Source organism: Haliotis asinina, chromosome 5 (assembly GCF_037392515.1).
Source record: "Haliotis asinina isolate JCU_RB_2024 chromosome 5, JCU_Hal_asi_v2, whole genome shotgun sequence".
Classification (NCBI taxonomy): Eukaryota; Metazoa; Mollusca; class Gastropoda; order Lepetellida; family Haliotidae; genus Haliotis; species Haliotis asinina.
Genome location: NC_090284.1, coordinates 38,146,696 through 38,158,802, shown reverse-complemented (window position 1 = coordinate 38,158,802; position 12,107 = coordinate 38,146,696).

The window sequence follows — 12,107 nt, the reverse complement described above, 5'->3', positions numbered from 1 at the left end:
TGCTTCAAGTACATCACGGACATAATCTCAAGTGTGTATTTTGTATAGATTATAGTTTGATTTTGTTATTTTCACAATCTATGCTATGTATCCTCCTGTATAATACTCTTGTTGTCCTAGTGCTGCCTGCTATATGGTTACTGTGATGTATATAGAGACTTACGTACCGGGCTTTCATTGTTGAGCTATACTTGGTGGCCAGTTGTAACACTGAGCTAGCTACATGTACTGATGGGACAGGCACTTACAGCCACAATCTGGTTTTAATAGAACATTTTAGTTAACAAAGTAATGAAGCTGACTCTTAACAGTATTTCAAAAATGAAAGAAAAGCTCAGTCGGTTTGCCTTGACATTTAAGCTCTTTTTTTCTTTTCTTTTCTTTCTTTTTTTTTTTGTGTCAAAATGTAGCAACACATTATATGAAAAAATATGAGAAACTTTTGTACATTTCTTGTGAAAGTATTCATTTAGTTGAATGTTCATTGTCCTTTTGGATTGGCCCAATAAGATATTATACTGGTCATAAATGAACTCTTTTCATGAAACAGACTAACTGTTTTGTTTTGTTGTTGTCTCCAAAACAACTGATTGGCTTCATTTTTAGGTTGTGTGTTATTTGAGCATGTTGCAAAGCGATTCAGGGTGTAACCAGGATTAGGCCATGTTAGATATAACAATCTTTCTCACCACTTAAAATTGTTAGGTGTCGAGTGTAAGTGGTCACAACAGGGCAGAAATATTGCTGATGTGACATAAAATTTTCACTGTCACTCAAGTGTAGATTCATTATTGCATTAAATGTAGACTATCTTATCTAAAGGATAAGATGTGGAATTTATATGGAAATAATTGAAGATTGCATAAATTGGGATTGGACCAGATTGCATGACAGGTGAGTACAGTGAGACCCCGGATATCTGGACACATTTGTTTTTGCATAAATCATACAGATAACTGAATATCCAGATATTTGGATTTCTGTCATCAAGGCTTTTGTGTTGAAACAGTTGCGAACTTACACTTCCGAGTTAAAATCATTTCTGAAACAGCATGGTTACCTTGATTTGCCAGTTACAATTCACATACAGGTAAACACATATAAGATGATCCACGACCTGACAAAGAACGATCCACTTGAAACAAGAGGGAGACAGGTTGTCTGATAAATATTGAGAAGTTCATTTTCCCCGTGCGTTTCACGCATGAATTGTTATAGCACACTCGATTTGGGAACAGGTACAATCCCAACAAATTGCCATACCATACATCGTATCCAGAGTGGGTAGTTGTTTTTTTACGCCATATAAACTTTGTACAAATTGACGGACTGCACATTGGTTGAAATCATCAAGTTTGTAACTGCAAGTTTTGGGTTTGCGCAACTTAGTGGGACTGATAAATGTAGGTCCACTCGCACTCCTACCACCTTCTGCCTTAATGCGCTTTAAAGTTGCTGTTGAGAGTCCAGTAGCAAGGCTACTTTGTAGAAGAGAATCTGCTTTGGTTGCACAATTTTTGTCCATATACATGATAACATTGTATGCTATCTCCCTTGCCTGAGAATGAACTATTTGCCTTAGTTTTCGTAACTTGGTAATATTTTACTACAACTGAAATCTGTTTAACAGTATTGAGACAGGTGTAAAACAGTAGCAAGACAGGTGTTACACAGTAGCGAGACAGGTGTTAATCAGTAGCGGTGTTGATTTCATGTCACGGTTAGCATGTATTGCACGTGCATAATCGTCAAGCTACCTGTAGCAGCCAAGTGTACTCTCCCAATTCATTGTACCGCCTCTCTTGTCACAAATGCATTTAGTGCGCAGGATGATCTAATATGTGTCTAGCAGTAGTGTCAGGCCTACTAGTCACCACCAACACCCTGCTGAGTGGTCATTATTCCAGATTAGCAGACCTTGTCTCATGTCAGAACATGTGGGACACTCCTGTTTCATTCACACGGTCAGTGGATGATCAATGTAAGTCAATTTTGTGTTATTTTACCTGGTTGGTTTGTAAACAGCAAAGTCACTTTTATAGCGTAAGAAATTGGTTTTTTTCATGAGAACTGACTTGAAGGCAAGGAATCCGGATACAGAGATGCCAACTTCTACGGTTTTATCGTAGTCGCTACTTCAAAACTACACCAATACAATTCCACTAGAAATCCTACAAAATTTGAATAAAATGCATTAAAGTTCTGATATTTTGAGAAAAACATACATTTTGAACGATGAAATACATTTTTGGACTCATCTTCCATTCATCATATTTAATGACATATTTGAAGTAACAAGTAACAAACATAATTTTAGCGAAGCTGATTTCAATGCCTTTGCGATTGACACATTTAGTTCAAGTGGAAATAATTTCACCAAGTGACCGTAATATCATTCATTATTTTCTCAGAATCCATCATGATTTTGTTTATTTAGTTGACTACGAATTTTATGGTCAAACTACTAATTTTGAATGTTGAAACTACTATTTGAAACACTTTGGGGTTGGCATCTCCATGGATATATGGGGTCACCATATCTGGGGTCTCATTGTACACTAAAAATCAGAAATCAGGATCAAGTTTAGCTTAAAAATGTTATACCTCAAGCAAAGGTTAGTCATAAGAAACAAAATTTGGAATAAACAATCATGGAATCACTTGGAAGGAATGCTGACATGTACTTCAGGTAAATTGTCACTCCATCATATCTGTATGCAATAGTTTCCTGGACATATTTCACATTTCAGTTACAATGATTGCCCATTCTTGTGATTGTGTAGTTGATATTGTAACCAGATACCAATGTGTGTTGCAAGACTATCCCAGCTGTACATGGAGACTGGCCAGCTTCTAATTGTTATTTTTACCATAGTGGCAGTCTTGCAAATTGTGCTACAGTTTCAGCTCATTTACAGTCATTATCAAAATGCAATATCCAGTAGTCACATCAGTGTTTGCCACCAGCTTTTCCTCATCATCCACAATACTCTTGCTAATGCAGTTTGCAAGCCATTTGTTTCAGTGTTTGTGTGAGACGCCCTACAAATATACTGGATGGTAGGTATTGATTTTGTACCTGGCTATACCAACACTGATCCTTTAGCATACATACTTGAGTATTTAACCACATTAACCCTGAATACCATTAACACCAGGGTATTCAATACTAGATATCAATATTAACCAGTGCATGAAACGCCTTTAAAGTGCCCGGAAGTCCACAGGTCTGATAGTTAAAAAATGTTGCCGGCCCTGTTAACATCTAACCAGCCCTGTATTAAAAATAGGAAATTGAGATGTGGTGTTAAAATAAAGTAGTTAATGAATTACTTTTAGTGAGGTAAACTTAAACATGTGCAAAAGCAAATTTAATAAAATTATAACCTGGTGGTCACTGTTGATTCGTTTAGTGTCACTGCCATCTGAATCAGAAAAGAATGACATTATTCATTGGCTGAAAGCATTCTCTAGACCGGTCACATTTAGTGTTAGATAAATGGGTAGACTGATCTGTGGAAGTTACAGTTTGATTGATCATGAACTATACATACTGATGTCATCTGGCTACCACAATTGTAAACTATTTCCCATAGTAAGTGACATGGTCACATGGACATATACTACTGGAAAATGTATTGGTGCACAGAGCCAGCTACAAAATTCAGGTGTAAGCCTGCCATGAAAATTGTAAGCAGCGGGCCGCCGGGCAGACGCTATTTCATATACTGTATTAACACAAGCTTGATGTGTTTCCAAGATTCTTGTATGCCAAGGCAGTAGTTATGTACAGATAGCTGTCTTGCTAATTTTTATCCTGTAAATGTTGATATCAGTGTTGATGAATGTATTTGTCAAGGTCCTCTGACCAGTGCAAACTACACCCAGTTATATTGGCGGTTATATTGAGCACACACTTTAAATGTGACTGTCATGTTGTCATACCATTAATTGATCTTTACTTCCATATACGTTGTCTAGTCAATCACCAGGATGCAATAGATTAGTTTATTTTTGCAACAGTACTTCAAGTGTGTTAAGCCAGTCAATCACTATTTTCTTAAGTATTTTGTCCATTCTAAACAGATTTTATTGAAAGAACAAATAATTTTGTATGGTATATATAGATGACATAATACACAATACAAATTGAAAATCAAGAAAACCATTTTTATTGTATATATCAGTAAACTACATTGAAATATACACTTACGTCATGACATTTTAGCTCTTTTTCTAAGGTCTGTGAAGTATGGACAGTTTGAATGTTTCAAGATGTGTATTTTGCTATGCATATTTTGCTAGTGCCAATATGTGTTCCTAGCTAAAGGTGTAGATAGAATTTTTTTGTTTACGGTACTATTTTTGTATGTCATCTAGCTTTGCTTTGTTGTGTACATTCCATTGTTTTTAATTTTTATACTTTTCTATCAGTAATAGTAGCAGTCAAGCCAATGATTGTTTGCATGTGATAGATGAAATCTGTGTATTGGATGGTATGTCTTTAGACTTTTAATAGCATGTTTTCTCTCTGTAGGTGTTGTTTTTTTTACACAAAAGTGTATCTTAGCAACTTGTTTAACTCTAGTTATCAAGTTTACAATGTGATAACTAAACATTTGTCAATCCAAACCAGTTCAATGTCTTACAGATATCCATGGTAAAATGTAATGAGAACAGGCAAAATAATGGGTTTTTTTGTGTGTCATGGTTCATTGCAGTTGTCACTGTGAAAAATAGGTTTTAAGATAAATGTCAAAAAATATTTCAGTCAAGTACGTTTTTTTTTTTATAATTTTGTGTAAAATGAGATAGGCTTATCTCTAATGCAAACAACAATTTGGTTGGGCTGTTTTAATATTTGGCCTTTTAATATTTATCCTTTTACCATTTTACTGTACAGAAAACCGGAAACTATGGAATTGATTCTCAGGAAGACTATGGAAATGAGAGTATTTAGTTTGAAGATTAATTCAATGACCTAAAAGTGATGATTAGAGTTGTCAGGTATAGAGTTTTTAAGTGGAAATTTGTAAGGGTGTCTTGATGCTGATGTTTAAATAATATTCACTTTGAACTTTGACTGATTTTGTTATTCATCACACTGAATGTCTGCAATATGTCACATAACGTGCTAAAACTTGTAGACTGGTTTTATAATCTGTGATCATAGGCTGAAGTAGTGATGATTGTTAGCCGTGTGATATAGCAGTTATCACCAGAATTTTGCTGTAGCACGTGATGCTGGTTCTTTCACCCTGGTGATCTCTGACTTTGTGTACACTGCTTCCTACAACTCGACCTTTATTTTCATCCGTGTGCACATCTGAGCCTAAGTTTTGTTAAATCCACAATTATTTAGATTTTATCTAAATATTTGAAAATTAGCAAGAAGAGGAGGTTCTGCTTGTGTTCTAAATTTTATAACAAACTGATCCAGGAATCAGTGTGTCCATTACTGTCCACAGATACAAAAGAAGTATTGTTATTATCACACTGTGTATTTCATTAAGCAAGACATAAGAGAATGAACAGTGATTTTCTGCATCTATAGCCGATTGTGAAGGATAAAATGACATATGGCAGACATAAATGAAAATAAAATGATGATTTATTATGGCATGATGATCAAAGTTATTGTTTGCCAGAAACACTGAACCCTTTGCAATCTTGTCTTACTGGAAACAATACCATATTTTTAACGGTGATTGGTCCTGCTTCAGCCAACTGTTTTGTCATGTAAAACATGACCATTTTAAGATGTTGTGTTTTAAATATTCAGAGGATATTTCCAATTTTCATAAACATTCTTGTTTAAGATACTTATGATCTATGTGTTTTTTAACCTCACAGGATGGAATTAATTTTTCACTCCTTTTATAATTGGCTATTGATGTTTACATGCTATGTCCTAATCCTTTTTTGTGCAGTTCACATCTTTTCACATTCACAAAGAAATAATGTGTCACATTCAAATATATATCATTTCTATTGAATACTGGTTGTTGTTTAGCCAGGCTGCAGCTTTATGTCCACTGTGATGCAGGTGCACACACAGCGTGGTCCTCCTGCCAGATGTATGTAAACAGAGCGTGGTCCTCCTGCCAGATGTATGTAAACAGAGCATGGTCCTCCTGCCAGATATATGTAAACAGAGCATGGTCTTCCTGCCAGACGTATGTAAACAGATCATGGTCCTCCTGGACAAGGATCTGTACACAGACAAGGATCACCAGCTGTTGTGTGCTGATGAGGTGGTCACAATGGGTGCCTAGCTTTGTCAGTAGGTGGAAGGGGTTCCATAGTTAACTGATAGTGTCTGGCAACTTGCTATACAGCCATGGACCACTGTTACTTCTCAAAACGAAACTCAGTTACTCCATGGAAGGGCTAGAGGCTGTGATGGTTTGTTTGAATCACAGAGTTGCCTTGATTACTTTTCTAGGTTTGTCCAAACAATAACATGTTCACTTGGTGATCATATCTCCTGCATCACTTTGGATTGTGTGCAACAGGCTGACATACCTTCAAACTGATATATTGTTCAATCTGTACAAAGCACAACTGACTGACTGGTCTAAACAAGCTTCTTCATTCACGTACTAGTAATCCTCGAGGCTATATGTGCCAAAATACAGGTTCTAGATGATACCTCATAATATGCCTGCCATGTGGCAAACAGCTATATTTGTGATAGGGATGTTTGTGATAATAGAGGTCCCTGTCCCGGTAAGTCACCATATGTAAAAGTGATGTCATACTGGTTGTTTCTTCAATACAGTCTCCACCTCTAATCGGTTTATTGTGATGTCACAATAGCAATGTGTTTATTTCTGTGATGTTTCTATGATATGATTCAAAGGAATGTGTTGGACGAAGAGGTACTTATCTCAGTTTGCTAGGTGTTTTGATTATACAATCAGTTTTACTAACACTCAATATTAATTGTAATAACTGAATTTTCTCTGGCATATGTGCATTACGTTTCTGTGGATTAGTGTTCAGTATTACTTTTTGGGATTCTTGAAATATACTGCCCATTCATTCAGTAAAATAACAGAAGTGAAAGAGAGAAGTTATTTTTGGACAGTTTTTGAAATGGTTCCAATTCATGGATAAAATTTCACATTTATACCAAAAACTGAAAACATGCATTAACTTTCATTTGATACTTATGAAAATAGTCATTTTTGTGTTAGAGAGAACTATTTTTTTACACATTGATAAAATTGGCAAACCAACAGTTGTCTCCCTTTTTATGTAATAAGTGACCCAGGAAACCAGCACTGAACCTGCTGTGTCATCTCAGTCCTGGTTCCTGCAAGCTGGTGAATACCTTGTCATTAAGACATATATGCTTTTGCTGTTTTTTCACTTTAGAAGATCACATAGTTGTACATGTAAGTTTTATTCTGACCTTGTTCTACATTTGCTGTTATGTATAGCTATCTCTGACCATTGAAGTTTGATGTTTTAATAATTTCCTTGTTCTTTACAGCATGATCTTTTTATTTTTTAATGAGAATGTTCTTTGTACACATTGAAAGTCAATGCCTAACATCATTAATAAAGTTTTGTATGACTATACCAGAGTTGAGGATACATTATTGACTACAGAGGGCTGCAGTTATACTGGTCTATGTTCTGGTTTAGAGGACATTGGAAACACTGCTTGTGATATCACTCATATAGAAAGATAATGAAAGTGACCTTGGATTAACATATTTATAGAAAGGAGTGGTGGGGAAGCCTAGTGTATAAAGAGTTTGCTGGACACACAGGAGACCTAGGTTCCATGTGAACAACATGTCAAGCATGTATCAGCGGTTTCTAGTGAAGACCTAGGTTCCATGTGAACAACATGTCAAGTCTGTATCGGGGGTTTCTAGTGAAGACCTAGGTTCCATGTGAACAACATGTCAAGTCTGTATCGGGGGTTTCTAGTGAAGACCTAGGTTCCATGTGAACAACATGTCAAGCCTGTATCGGGGGTTTCTAGTGAAGACCTAGGTTCCATGTGAACAACATGTCAAGCCTGTATCAGGGGTTTCTAGTGAAGACCTAGGTTCCATGTGAACAACACGTCAAGCATGTATCAGGGGTTTCTAGTGAAGACCTAGGTTCCATGTGAACAACATGTCAAGCCTGTATCAGGGGTTTCTAGTGAAGACTTAGGTTCCATGTGAACAACATGTCAAGCCTGTATCAGGGGTTTCTAGTGAAGACCTAGGTTCCATGTGAACAACATGTCAAGCCTGTATCAGTGGTATCTAGTGAAGACCTAGGTTCCATGTGAACAACACGTCAAGCCTGTATCAGGGGTTTCTAGTGAAGACCTAGGTTCCATGTGAACAACATGTCAAGCCTGTATCAGGGGTTTCTAGTGAAGACCTAGGTTCCATGTGAACAACATGTCAAGCCTGTATCAGGGGTTTCTAGTGAAGACCTAGGTTCCATGTGAACAACATGTCAAGCCTGTATCAGGGGTTTCTAGTGAAGACCTAGGTTCCATGTGAACAACATGTCAAGCCTGTATCAGTGGTATCTAGTGAAGACTTAGGTTCCATGTGAACAACACGTCAAGCCTGTATCAGGGGTTTCTAGTGAAGACCTAGGTTCCATGTGAACAACATGTCAAGCCTGTATCAGGGGTTTCTAGTGAAGACCTAGGTTCCATGTGAACAACATGTCAAGCCTGTATCAGTGGTATCTAGTGAAGACTTAGGTTCCATGTGAACAACATGTCAAGTCTGTATCAGTGGTATCTAGTGAAGACCTAGGTTCCATGTGAACAACATGTCAAGCATGTATCAGGGGTTTCTAGTGAAGACCTAGGTTCCATGTGAACAACACGTCAAGCCTGTATCAGTGGTATCTAGTGAAGACTTAGGTTACATGTGAACAACATGTCAAGCCTGTATCAGGGGTTTCTAGTGAAGACTTAGGTTCCATGTGAACAACATGTCAAGCCTGTATCAGGGGTTTCTAGTGAAGACCTAGGTTCCATGTGAACAACATGTCAAGCCTGTATCAGTGGTATCTAGTGAAGACCTAGGTTCCATGTGAACAACATGTCAAGCCTGTATCAGTGGTATCTAGTGAAGACTTAGGTTCCATGTGAACAACACGTCAAGCCTTTTTCTGGGGTTCCCTGATATAGTGCTGGAATATGCTTGAAGGTGCATGGAACCATGCTTACTTTCAGTCATTCACATGCTGCAGTAGCAGAGTCTCATTGGCACTTGGGGGGGTTTTGACAAAGTGACTGTTGCACTAATGTCATATGTCTATAATAATAATACAGAGTATTTTGTAGAGCACTAGACTAGTTCATGCTCAAAGTGCTACAATATGTTACAATCTGATTATTATTGAATATTACCCCAGATAACCAAAGCTGCGCAAGAACATTATAGTCTCATGACTTATCCTGGTGGGTACCCATTTTTCTGCTTGGTGAACAGAGGCAATTTGGAGAAACTCTTGTGAAGGTGAGACCATATGCATCTCATGTGGTACATTGTGGGACAGGACTGAAGTCGTGGGAACTCTCAGGAGCCAAGATGTCACACTCGGTCACCCATCCAAGAATTTTCCGCTTTTGACAATGCTTAACATTAACTGATTTGTAACCTAAGCTCTATGCACAGGACCACACACCACCACTTTTGTCTATAAATGTAAATGAGTTGTGATTGTTTAATGCTGTGATTGCATTGCACAACTGGGCCTGAGACTTCCTGTCAAACACTGGAAAGGAAGAGTTCTTGTGGCATACTTTGTTTTTCAAACTATATTGTATTGGAATTGTTCTGTCTATAATAGCTACAGACCATAGACATGAAATTAAGTTAACCATCTATACCATCAACTTGTCCCGAATGGCAAGCATGTATCAGTGGGTATGTTGAACTGAACTATGATCCCCAGATGTTCAAGGCTTGGTTGAAATGACTGAAGTACATTGTACATGTACTGTAAAACGGACTTCACATAACAAATGAAAGTTTGACAACATATGTTGTCAAACTCGAGTTTCAGAGTGTGAACATTCCCAAAACTCGCCAACACCAACTTCCAAGTTGTCACACTGTTGTCATGAATTAGGATCTGCCTCTATTCTCACCAACTTTTCCATCAAACTTTTGGTGTTGTTAAATTTGAGGTTGATGTGCGAAGTGTTGCTCAGAAAGAAACAATCTCAGGCAAGGAAATCAGCACATGACCACGCTGACAGAGACCATGACGCGAAAGTTGGACAACATGTGTTTGAAGTGTGAAAGCATGAGGGTTAAAACTTCTAAAATTTCAACAATTTCAAATTTACGAGAGTGTATTTTCTGTAATTTGTATTGTTGTTGATTAAGTGATAGTATTGAGTCGCAATGTTTAGAGTTTTGAGTGATAGTTATTATGGGTCACATTTATTATATCATCTTTTGTAGTATTTAAGCGGCACACCTTTCAAGGTAGTGCCTTAGAGTTTCCTGCCTTTAGGAACTCTTCTATAGATGAATTTGTGTTTTGACTGTTGGTAAGCACGAGGCTGAACGCAAAGGTTCCATACTTCACTGGAATGCTAAATAATCAGTGACTGTATGTAAAGGCTGGTTGTTGTGTTGACTCAGAGTTATACTGGAGTTGTGTCGTCATTCAACCTACCTACATCTGTCTGAATCTTAGAGACCACTTACTGTGAAACATTCAGCATAACTGTTTCTCACTGAAAACCAAGACTTTGGTGAAGTGATATTATATCTGTGACCCATTACTTTAGATTTGAACGAGTTGCATTGTACTAGAAACCTCTATTATGAATCATTGTTAACTTGCTAAACATTTGCTCTGTATGTTATAGAATATTTTAGACTTGTCTGTGTTATATTTTGCTGGTTCAGAGGGGATTTCTCATATATTTTTGTCATGGCTGACAAAAACATGGCTAATTGCTGTAACAATGAGTTGTCAAACTTAAGTTTCCCATGTGAAGGCTACAGGAGAAATGGGTTTTGGGTTATATCTTTCTACACCAAATACTGTTGTTTATAAAATAACTCCTTGTGGACCTGTTTGGAACTATTTCATAGTTGACATCTTCTGTTGTAAATTTAGGGAGAGACATTTGCACAAGTAAATCATGTTGGATGTCCAGTGAATGAGAAGTAATACATACATCAGAAATATGCACATGCAGCCTGTTCAAAAATGAATTTCACACCAGGTATCAACAAGTGTGTGTAGTGAAATTTCAGTTTCACAGGTGCAACTTGCACACCTGGCTCTTCTTACAGCAAGTGATCCTCCCCTCATAAAAAGTTAAAAGTTAAAACACAACACAAAACAATGTTAGTTAAACAAATTTTTTCTTGAGGTGTCCAAAATTATGAGACAAATCACGTCACTGCAAAATTTGGTTTTGTAGCAATTATTAGATTATGTATTAGTGAGAAATGCATCAGTCTCAAATGAAACAAATTGCACTGGACTTGTGACTGGTGTCTTATGCCGTATTGTGTTTAAATCTCTGATCATTTTACAAGGAAATAAGGGTTTTGAGGACAAATCAAAGCTTCAGTATGACAGACTATATTAGGTAGTAAGAGTTATTTTGATATGGTATCTTGTGTGATGTTTGGTTATATCCATGGGATATCAAATAAAGCTGGAAACATTCTCCTGATGGCCGCATCCATGAGAGAGATATAAAGTGTACGGCCAGTTACTAAGTCTTGTCAGGCAATTTCCTGAAAGGCCATATGGGCCTTCAACGGGTACTGCAGGGCATAACGTTATCACACCTCAAGCATATATATGCATAATATCATTGCCTTCATCATCAGTTTCATCTGACCCATAAAGATCAAAGTTTGAATTGGTCTTCAGTAACTCGTGCTTGTCATAAGAGGCAACTAACAGGTGGTCAGGCTTGCTGACAGGGTTGACATGTAATTATATCCCAGTTGTGTAAATTGATGCTCATACTGTTAATCACTGGATTGTCTCGATTATTTAGAAACCATGTGACTGGACTATAGCTGAGTGTGGCATAACATGACACTGTAAGCTATGACAATGGGTTCTTCGATCACCACATTCATCAATGCGGA